Genomic DNA, 10,683 nt, shown 5'->3' with positions numbered 1-10,683 from the left:
CAAACGCAATGTGACGCCCGCAGACCATTCCATCAAAGTCTGCATTTCAAAAGTCACTACTTCCCTTCTGAGCCCCGACGTGTGCCCAAACAGTGGTTTACCCCCACACATGGGGTATCAGCGTACTCAGGAGAAACTGGACAACAACTATTGGGGTCCAATTTCTCCTGTTACCCTTGGGAAAATAAAAAATTCTGGGCTAAATAATTATTTTTGAGGAAAGAAAACGTATTTATTATTTTCACGGCTCTGCATTATAAACTTCTATGAAGCACTTGGGGGTTCAAAGTGCTCAACACACATCTAGATAAGTTCCTTTGGGGGTCTAGTTTCCAAAATGGGGTCACTTGTGGGGGGTTTCTACTGTTAAGCCACATCAGGGGCTCTGCAAACGCAACGTGACGCCCACAGAGCATTCCATCAAAGTCTGCATTTCAAAACGTCACTACTTCACTTCCGAGCCCCGGCATGTGCCCAAACAGTGATTTACCCCCACATGGGGGGTATCAGCGTACTCAGGAGAAACTGGACAACAACTTTTGGGGTCAAATTTCTCCTGTTACCCTTGGGAAAATAAAAAATTGCAGGCTAAAAGATCATTTTTGAGAAAATATTTTTTTTTTTAAATTTTCATGGCTCTGCGTTATAAACTTCTGTGAAGCACTTGGGGGTTCAAAGTCCTCACCACACATCTAGATTAGTTCCTTTAGGGGTCTAGTTTCCAAAATGGGGTCATTTCTGGGGGATCTCCAATGTTTAGGCACACAGGGGCTCTCCAAACGTGACATGGTGTCCGCTAATGATTGGAGCTAATTTTCCATTTAAAAAGCCAAATGGCGTGCCATCCCTTCCGAGCCCTGCCGTGCGCCCAAACAGTGGTTTACCCCCACATATGGGGTATCAGCGTACTCAGGACAAACTGGACAACAATATTTGGGGTCCAATTTCTCCTATTATCCTTAGCAAAATAGGAAATTCCAGGCTAAAAAATCATTTTTGAGGAAAGAAAAATTATTTTTTATTTTCATGGCTCTGCGTTATAAACTTCTGTGAAGCACCTGGGGGTTTAAAGTGCTCAATATGCATCTAGATAAGTTCCTTGGGGGGTCTAGTGTCCAAAATGGGGTCACTTGTGGGGGAGCTCCAATGTTTAGGCACACAGGGGCTTTCCAAACGCGACATGGTGTCCGCTAACAATTGGAGCTAATTTTCCATTGAAAAAGTCAAATGGCGCGCCTTCCCTTCCGAGCCCTGCCGAGTGCCCAAACAGTGGTTTACCCCCACATATGAGGTATCGGCGTACTCGGGAGAAATTGCCCAACAAATTTTATGATCCATTTTATCCTACTGCCCATGTGAAAATGAAAAAATTGAGGCGAAAATAATTTTTTTGTGAAAAAAAAGTACTTTTTCATTTTTACAGATCAATTTGTGAAGCACCTGAGGGTTTAAAGTGCTCACTAGGCATCTAAATAAGTTCCTTGGGGGGTCTAGTTTCCAAAATGGGGTCACTTGTGGGGGAGCGCCAATGTTTAGGCACACAGGAGCTATCCAAACGCGACATGGTGTCCGCTAACGATGGAAATAATTTTTCATTCAAAAAGTCAAATGGCGCTCCTTCCCTTCCGAGCCTTACCATGTGCCCAAACAGTGGTTTACCCCCACATGTGAGGTATTGGTGTACTCAGGAGAAATTGCCCAACACATTTTAGGATCCATTTTATCCTGTTGCCCATGTGAAAATGAAAAAATTGAGATTAATAGAATTTTTTTGTGAAAAAAAGTACTTTTTCATTTTTACGGATCAATTTGTGAAGCACCTGGGGGTTCAAAGTGCTCACTATACTTCTAGATAAGTTCCTTGGGGCGTCTAGTTTCCAAAATGGGGTCACTTGTGGGGGAGCTCCAATTTTTAGGCACACGGGTGCTCTCCAAACGTGACATGGTGTCCGCTAAAGAGTGGAGCCAATTTTTCATTCAAAAAGTCAAATGGCGCTCCTTCCCTTCCAAGCCCTGCCGTGCGCCCAAACAGTGGTTTACCCCCACATATGAGGTATCAGCGTACTCAGGACAAATTGACAACAACTTTCGTGGTTCAGTTTCTCCTTTTACCATTGGGAAAATAAAAAAATTGTTGCTAAAAGATAATTTTTGTGACTAAAAAGTTAAATGTTCATTTTTTCCTTCCATGTTGCTTCTGCTGCTGTGAAGCACCTGAAGGGTTAATAAACTTCTTGAATGTGGTTTTGAGTACCTTGAGGGATGCAGTTTTTAGAATGGTGTCACTTTTGGGTATTTTCAGCCATATAGACCCCTCAAACTGACTTCAAATGTGAGGTGGTCCCTAAAAAAAATGGTTTTGTAAATTTCGTTGTAAAAATGACAAATCGCTGGTCAAATTTTAACCCTTATAACTTCCTAACAAAAAAAAATTTTGTTTCCAAAATTGTGCTGATGTAAAGTAAACATGTGGGAAATGTTATTTATTAACTATTTTGTGTCACATATCTCTCTGGTTTAACAGAATAAAAATTAAAAATGTGAAAATTGCGAAATTTTCAAAATTTTCGCCAAATTTCCGTTTTTATCACAAATAAACGCAGAATTTATTGACCTAAATTTACCACTAACATAAAGCCCAATATGTCACGAAAAAACAATCTCAGAACCGCTAGGATCCGTTGAAGCGTTCCTGAGTTATTACCTCATAAAGGGACACTGGTCAGAATTGCAAAAAACGGCAAGGTCTTTAAGGTCAAAATAGGCTGGGTCATGAAGGGGTTAAAGCCCGTTCATCTGTCCCGGTTTTCTTAGTCATCTGCCAGGACATCGGGTTCATCCACGGATAAGTGTGAGGTGAATGCTATCATGGGGTGCAAGGTGGTACGTGGCAAGAAATTTTATCTGGTGGACTGGAAGGGTCACGGTCCAGAGGATAGAACCTGGGAGGCTGTGGAGCACATTCGGGCTCCGCTGCTCATTGCAGCTTTTGAGCGTAGCGAGGCTCAAGGAGGGGGGCTCTAGTAGGGGGGGGGTAATGTTGGGAGTCGAGTTTCCTCTGCTGCACAGGGGGAATCTCGATCCGTTTTCTGCTGCGGTCTCCCATTCTGCATCGGCCGCAGTGGAGCCTGCTCAGCGGAGACGTCGCTCCCAGCGTCTCACTGAGACTGACACTGTGCAAAGGGTTACTGCTGCCTCTCCAGGCTCTGCTATTGTACCCTGCACTGATCTGCGGCGAGCAGGCTTTTCTGGGACTAAGTCCTGCTTTGCACACACTGAGCATGCCCAGGGAAAGATCTCTCAGTGGACATCTAGGGTCACATGCTCAGGTACTGCAGCAACTTCCATTGGTCCTTCTTGGAAGGTCCTGTAGGTGCTATGACTAAGTCCTGCTTTGCACACACTGAGCATGCCCAGGGCAAGATCTCTCAGTGGAGATCTAGGGTCACATGCTCAGGTACTGCAGCAACTCCATTGGTCCTTCTTTGAAAGGTCCTGTACGTGCTGCAACTATTTAAGGCTCGCATGGCCGCACGGCCATGCGCTAGTATCTTCTTATGTTATGTGCTTTGCACCAGTGTGGTCATGTGTTTGCAAGTGTTCAGGGACCCAGCTGAAATAAGCCCCTAGAATGCTGGCACCTCCAGTGAGGAGTTTGTATTTGTGTGTGTTCAGGGACCCGGCTGAAATAAGCCCCTAGAATGCTGGCACCTCCGGCGAGGAGTTTTGTGTGCATGCATGACCACTGACTGCTCTCATTTGGGTGGTTAGCCTGAGCCTCTGTGAAAGTCTAACAGGGCACAGAGCCTTGCCTTCTCGGCTGCTCTGTGAAGCTAACAGAGCTGGTTCATACCGCCATATAGTGCCGCCATTCACTTAGCAGCAGGTTCTTTCCTGCACGGTGGATCCCGGGTTGCGAACGCACCAATCTCACTTAATAAATATATTCGGTGCGTTCCGCCAACCCTAACAGCTCCTCTGGGAAATATGCAAATTGTCTCTTCAGAGAGGAAGCGGACTAGAACTCTAGTGCCACCAATTGGAAGTAGCAATCCTAACAGTCAATATCGACCCTTTAACGAGCCTTGTCATATGACTTAGAATAATAGCCAAACCAGAATCTCAATTTGCAGACACTGTGTTTCGGGGTACTGCCCCTTGTCAATGCAAAGTGGAGATCTGGTATGGCTGATTGAGAGGCGTCTGACCGGGATCCAAGAAGTATCGTTTCTCCTTGCAGAGAGTGACATGTTAAGCATGTCGAGGTGAGGAGACTTCAAGACGCAATGCTCCTCTGGGAAATATGCAAATTGTCTCTTCAGAGAGGAAGAGGACTAGAACTCTAGTGCCACCTATTGGAAGTAACAATCCTAACAGTCAATGTCGACCCTTTACCGAGCCTTGTCACATAACTTAGGATAATAGCCAAACCAGAACCTCAATTTGCAGACACTGTGTTTTGGGGTACTGACCCTCGTTAAAGCGTCGACATTGACTGCTAGGACTGCTACTTCCAATAGGTGGCACTAGAGTTCTAGTCCTCTTCCTCCCTGAAGAGACAATTTGCATATTTCCCAGAGGAGCATTGCGGCTTTAAGTATCCTCACCCCGACATGCTTAACATGTCACTCTCCACAAAGAGAAACTATACTTCTTGGATCCCGGTCAGATAGGTTTACATGGTACTGTATGCCGCATGGAAAACTGCTGCGAATCCGCAGCAACATCCACACATACCCTAATTCCAACCCTAATTCTAACCCTAATTCTACCCCTAATCCTAGTTCTAACCCTAACCCCAGTGGAAAAATTAAAATAAATATATTTTCATTATTTTATGATGTTCCCTACCTATGGGGGTGATAAAGGGGCGGGCTGTTTACTATTTTTTTTTATTTTGATCACTGTGGTAGAACCTATCAGAGTGATCAAAATGAATGAACGAATCTGCCGGCCGGCAGATTCGGCGGGCGCACTGCGCATGCGTCCGCCATTTTGGAAAATGCCGGCGCCCGTCCTAGATGCCGGACGGACACCGGGAGGGACCCCGAGACTCCAGAGGTACGGGGGGGGGGGATCAGACAGCGGGGGGGTGGGGCCCGGACAGGACGGAGGGGAGAGGATGGTGCGGAGGACAGGATGGAAGGGTAGGAAACACAGACGGCGGCTGCAGATCGCCGCTGTCAGTCGGTGGGGGGGTCAGATCGGGGTTTCCAGCCATGGCCGATAATATTGCAGCATCGGACATGGCTGGATTGTAATATTTCACCAAGTTTCATTGCACTTTCAACAGCCAATCAGAGCGATCGTAGCCTCGTGGAGGCAAAGCCACCCCCCCTGGGCTGAAGTACCACTCCCCCTGTCCCTGCAGATCGGGCGAAATTGGAGTTCACCCTTTCACCCGATCTGCAGGGACGCGATCCCTCCATGACGCCACATAGGCATCACAGGTCGAGTTGGCAACGACTTTCATGATGCCTACGTGGCATCACAGGTCGGGAAGGGGTTAAAATGATACCTGGGGTGAAAAGATCCCTTTTCTGGTTCTTGTGTAATCAGTGTTAGGCCTCTTTCACACATCAGTTTTTTGGCATCAGTCACAATCGGTCTTTTTTTTAGAAAAAAACAGATCCAGCAAATGTTGCTGCTGGGTCCGTTTTTTTTCTGATAGACTTGTATTAGCAACGGATTGTGACGGATGGCTTTCCGTTTCATCCGTTTGACGGATTCGTTGTAAAGTCTTTGTCCGTTGGCCAGAGACAACGGACAAAGTAACGTTTTTTGTGTACATCGAAAAGTCAGACAGCGACGGATCTTGCGCCATCCTTCGTTGGCTATAATGGAAGCCTATGGGCGCAGGATCAGTCGCTGTGTCAAAAGACAGAATCCAGCGACGAACTCCATTTTTTTTAAACTGAGCATGCCTGGAAGAATTTCTATTCCTTTAATTTAACCCATTTTTCCATTCAGGGAATCTCTCTATCCCCAAAATTCTGTTCATTTAAAGGAGTTTTCCCGCGAACAAAAGTTCATTTTAAAAAACCATCAAATAATAATGTTCAGTTATGCACTCAATACTTGGTCGGGAATCCTTTGGCAGAAATGACTGCTTCAATGCGGCGTGGCATGGAGGCAATCAGCCTGTGACACTGCTGAGATGTTATGGAGGCCCAGGATGCTTCAATAGCGGCCTTAAGCTCATCCAGAGTGTTGGGTCTTGCGTCTCTCAACTTTCTCTTCACAATATCCCACAGATTCTCTATGGGGTTCAGGTCAGGAGAGTTGGCAGGCCAATTGAGCACAGTAATACCATGGTCAGTAAACCATTTACCAGTGGTTTTGGCACTGTGAGCAGGTGCCAGGTCGTGCTGAAAAATGAAATCTTCATCTCCATAAAGCATTTCAGCCGATGGAAGCATGAAGTGCTCCAAAATCTCCTGATAGCTAGCTGCATTGACCCTGCCCTTGATGAAACACAGTGGACCAACACCAGCAGCTGACATGGCACCCCACACCATCACTGACTGTGGGTACTTGACACTGGACTTCAGGCATTTTGGCATTTCCTTCTCCCCAGTCTTCCTCCAGACTCTGGCACCTTGATTTCCGAATGACATGCAAAATTTGCTTTCATCAGAAAAAAGTACTTGGGACCACTTAGCAACAGTCCAGTGCTGCTTCTCTGTAGCCCAGGTCAGGCGCCTCTGCCGCTGTTTATGGTTCAAAAGTGGCTTTACCTGGGGAATGCGGCACCTGTATCCCATTTCCTGCACACGCCTGTGCACGGTGGCTCTGGATGTTTCCACACCAGACTCAGTCCACTGCTTCCTCAGGTTCCCCAAGGTCTGGAATCGGTCCTTCTCCACAATCTTCCTCAGGGTCCGGTCTCCTCTTCTCGTTGTACAGCGTTTTCTGCCACATTGTTTCCTTCCAACAGACTTACCATTGAGGTGCCTTGATACAGCACTCTGGGAACAGCCTATTTGTTGAGAAATTTCTTTCTGGGTCTTACCCTCTTGCTTGAGGGTGTCAATGATGGCCTTCGTGACATCTGTCAGGTCGCTAGTCTTACCCATGATGGGGGTTTTGAGTAATGAACCAGGCAGGGAGTTTATAAAAGCCTCAGGTATCTTTTGCATGTGTTTAGAGTTAATTAGTTGATTCAGAAGATTAGGGTAATAGGTCGTTTAGAGAACCTTTTCTTGATATGCTAATTTATTGAGACAGGTTTTTTGTATCAGGAGTTGTATGCCAAAATCATCAGTATTAAAACAATAAAAGACCTGACAAATTTCAGTTGGTGGATAATGAATCTATAATATATGAAAGTTTAATTGTAATCATTACATTATGGTAAATAATGAAATTTAACACTATATGCTAATTTTTTGAGAAGGACCTGTATTTCACTGACTGTTTTTAACCAATATTATACCTCATAAAATGTATCCTCTGCGATCTCCTGCTGTAATGTCAGTATTGGATGGGGGAGAGAGAAAGTGCACAGGGGTGAGAGAGACAGCAGACAAGGGGGTGACAGCACCAACGGGACAGCACATGAGGGGAGAACACAGCACAGGAAGGAGAGAGACAGCAGACAAGGGGGATAGCACATGGGCTAGACAGGTCAAAGAAGAGAGCACAGATGGGAGAAGTCAGCACATGGGGAAAGAGAGAGTGGATCGGTGGGTGCATGGGGGGAGAGATTCTCAATGCTGCAAAGCCAGCCCGCATTGCGACATTACCGCCCTCCCGATGCAATAGCATTGAGCCTCCATATAGTTATTTATAATGCCCCAACTTATTCCACAGTGCAGTAGAGACAACATCATGTCATTTGGTCATTCTTACATTTCTATTATCAATTAATTAATTCTGAATCATGACGCTCATGTTTTTTGATCCTATCCTCTGTCCTCTGGGGATGCCGCCTATCCATTATGAGACTCATTTTTTTTTTTTAATCATCATAAGTAGCCTTATAAAACGTTATATATATTTTAGTTTTTGATGCTATTTTCATTTATTTTCATGTATTTGTCCCTTTTTGTTTATATTGTAGTGCTTTTAATATTGGGGCATGAGCTGTCCCGGCCATGTAAACAAAAATACAATAGCTCAATATGGGTTTACAAGCAACCGGTTACTCCCCAATAGTGTTGTTCTTGTGTTTTTTCATACTGTCATAAGTAACATAAGTATAGAGAAAAGTGCATAGATGCAATACACTACCACATATGTATATCAGGATATTGTAATGAAAAAAAACAAAACAATGTGTACAAAAATGAGCATAGTCTAAAAATACACATAACACATTATCCAAATAAAATTCACTGTATATTGAAGCCTAAATGTGTTAGTCATATAACGCTCCCAAATACAGTCATGGCCAAAAGTATTGACACCCCTGCAATTCTGTCAGATAATACTCATTTTCCTCCTGAAAATGATGGCAAACACAAATTTTTTGGTATTATTATCTTCATTTAATTGTCTTAAATGAAAAAACACAAAAGAGAATGAAGCAAAAAGCAAAACATTGATCATTTCACACAAACCTCCAAAAATGGGCCAGACAAAAGTATTGGCACCCTCAGCCTAATACTTGGTTGCACAACCTTTAGCCAAAATAACTGCGACCAACCGCTTCCGGTAACCATCAATGAGTTTCTTACAATGCTCTGCTCCAATTTTAGACCATTCTTCTTTGGCAAACTGCTCCAGGTCCCTGATATTTGAAGGGTGCCTTCTCCAAACTGCCATTTTTAGATCTCTCCACAGGTGATCTATGGGATTCAGGTCTGGACTCATTGCTGGCCACCTTAGAAGTCTCCAGTGCTTTCTCTCAAACCATTTTCTAGTGCTTTTTGAAGTGTGTTTTGGGTCATTGTCCTGCTGGAAGACCCATGACCTCTGAGGGAGACCCAGCTTTCTCACACTGGGCCCTACATTATGCTGCAAAATTTGTTGGTAGTCTTCAGACTTTATAATGCCATGCACACGGTCAAACAGTCCGGTGCCAGAGGCAGCAAAGCAACCCCAAAACATCAGGGAACCTCTGCCATGTTTGACTGTAAGGACCGTGTTCTTTTCTTTGAATGCCTCTTTTTTTCTCCTGTAAACTCTATGTTGATGATTTTGCCCAAAAAGCTCTACTTTTGTCTCATCTGACCAGAGAACATTCTTCAAAACGTTTTAGGCTTTTTCAGGTAAGTTTTGGCAAACTCCAGCCTGGCTTTTTTATGTCTCGGGGTAAGAAGTGGGGTCTTCCTGGGTCTCCTACCATACAGTCCCTTTTCATCCAGATGCCGACGGATAGTACGGGTTGACACTGTTGTACCCTCGGACTGCAGGACAGCTTGAACTTGTTTGGATGTTAGTCGAGGTTCTTTATCCAACATCCGCACAATCTTGCGTTGAAATCTCTTATCAATTTTTCTTTTCTGTCCACATCTAGGGAGGTTAGCCACAGCGCCATGGGCTTTAAACTTCTTGATCACACTGCGCACGGTAGACACAGGAACATTCAGGTCTTTGGAGATGGACTTGTAGCCTTGAGATTGCTCATGCTTCCTCACAATTTGGTTTCTCAAGTCCTCAGACAGTTCTTTGGTCTTCTTTCTTTTCTCCATGCTCAATGTGGTACACACAAGGACACAGGACAGAGGTTGAGTCAACTTTAATCCATGTCAACTGGCTGCAAGTGTGATTTAGTTATTGCCAACACCTGTTAGGTGCCACAGGAAAGTTACAGGTGCTGTTAATTACACAAATTAGAGAAGCATCACATGATTTTTCAAACAGTGCCAATACTTTTGTCCACCCCCTTTTTTATGTTTGGTGTGGAATTATATCCAATTTGGCTTTAGGACAATTCTTTTTGTGTTTTTTCATTTAAGACAAATTAAATGAAGATAATAATACCAAATAAATTGTGTTTGCAATCATTATCAGGAAGAAAATGAGTATTATCTGACAGAATTGCAGGGGTGTCAATACTTTTGGCCATGACTGTATGTGTAGATTTATTTTTTATGATTTATTATATTATATTTATTATTTAACTCCTTCCATTCATGAAACAGATCCTGGTTTATGGAGTAGGGTTAGGAGTTGAGCCTCCTCGACAAGAAAATGTGTCGGCTATATTTTTAGTGTTCCTTTAAAAATTGGAAAAATGTAGAAAAACAAGCATGAGAAGAGCTCCTGAGCTCGGTGATTGTTTGCAGTGGTGATGTTGTGATATTACCACTGCAGGCAAAACAGAGAGACCAGAGCAGCAGCGGGAAGCATGCGCTGGACTCTGGAGGTGGGTGGATGTGTGTTCTATCCAATCATTTATCCCCTTCCCGAGTAGGACAATTTCCATTTTTTTATCTAGCTTTTTACTTCCCGTCTTCCAAGAGCCATAACTTGTTCTATTTTTTATGTTGACATATGACGGCTTGTTTTTTTTGCAGGATGAGCTGTATTTTTTAATGACACCATTTATTTTGTGACATAGTCTACTGGAAAATAGGAAAAAAATTCCAAGTGCCTTTAAAGGGTTCTTTACAGTGCTGGCCCGGGAACCACGATGTGAGCAGGCGCGAGATTTCCTGCCCAGAATCTGACATCAGCAAGACTGCTAGATATCAATCAAAAGTGGGAGACAGGCGCTAAATATGTAAATGACCTAGA

The sequence above is a fragment of the Ranitomeya imitator genome, chromosome 3 (genome assembly GCF_032444005.1).
Source record: "Ranitomeya imitator isolate aRanImi1 chromosome 3, aRanImi1.pri, whole genome shotgun sequence".
NCBI classification, from domain to species: domain Eukaryota; kingdom Metazoa; phylum Chordata; class Amphibia; order Anura; family Dendrobatidae; genus Ranitomeya; species Ranitomeya imitator.
The sequence above is the reverse complement of the archived record's forward strand: the minus strand, read 5'-3'. Positions refer to the sequence as shown.